Source organism: Penaeus monodon, chromosome 30, assembly GCF_015228065.2.
Source record: "Penaeus monodon isolate SGIC_2016 chromosome 30, NSTDA_Pmon_1, whole genome shotgun sequence".
Lineage (NCBI taxonomy): Eukaryota > Metazoa > Arthropoda > Malacostraca > Decapoda > Penaeidae > Penaeus > Penaeus monodon.
In genome coordinates this window covers 17,700,711-17,701,592 of record NC_051415.1, presented here as the reverse complement: position 1 = coordinate 17,701,592, position 882 = coordinate 17,700,711, and positions in this window count along the sequence as shown.

The following is an 882-nucleotide window of genomic DNA, read 5'->3' as shown; positions in this document are numbered from 1 at the left end:
CCCCCATAAAAATAGGGTCTTTAATGTTTACTTTATATTATTATTGGTTAAAGTTAATGTGGTTCTGTTAGCAGCTCTTCAGTAATAATTTGAGCTGTTGTGTTCTAGTCAGTAAATATTATCTTGTCTGTTTATAATGTGGCCTCCAACTTCAAACTTTATATATTAGTTTTAAAAATCACATACAAGCAGGTGATTTTACAAATGAAATTACATTGTTATGATGATTAATGCTATGAATGAGCAGTCTTTGAATATCATTTGTATTGCTGATTCCTTTCAATAAATGGTAAAACTGAAAACAATATTAAAATTATCTTATACATATAGTATCAGCTAAATATAGAAAAAAAGAAAATCTACCATGTTCAAATGTGAGACTATTTTTCTACATGAAGTGTGAGTTATGTAAGAAGTGTAAATGTTTTCATTGTACTAAAATGAAATCTGCTGATAAACAAATTATATACATATAAAAAATCCTTACAACATGTATGAAAAAAAAAGCCAAACATTTCTTTACATTTTATAATTAATTTGCAAGTTTACAGTGTGTAAAATGAAATTACGTTAACCAAACAAGCAAAAATTGATTATTATTTGTTCGGATGCAGCTAATAGGTAAAATATAATTTGTCTGAAAACCCTTTTACAGCTCTGATTTATTTAATGCTGACTCTACTTTTGCTTGCATTGTTTGTTGGATAGTTTCATGTTGTTTTATCTTTGAAAATGAAGGAAGTTTACAAGTAAATACAAGTTTATCTAGTGTCAAGAGCATTATTTACCTTTTCTATCTCCATCATAAGTAGAAAAAAATAAGACAACAGAATTTTTATCACAATAATGAAAAATTCTTATCTGTGTACATTTAGTGCAAAG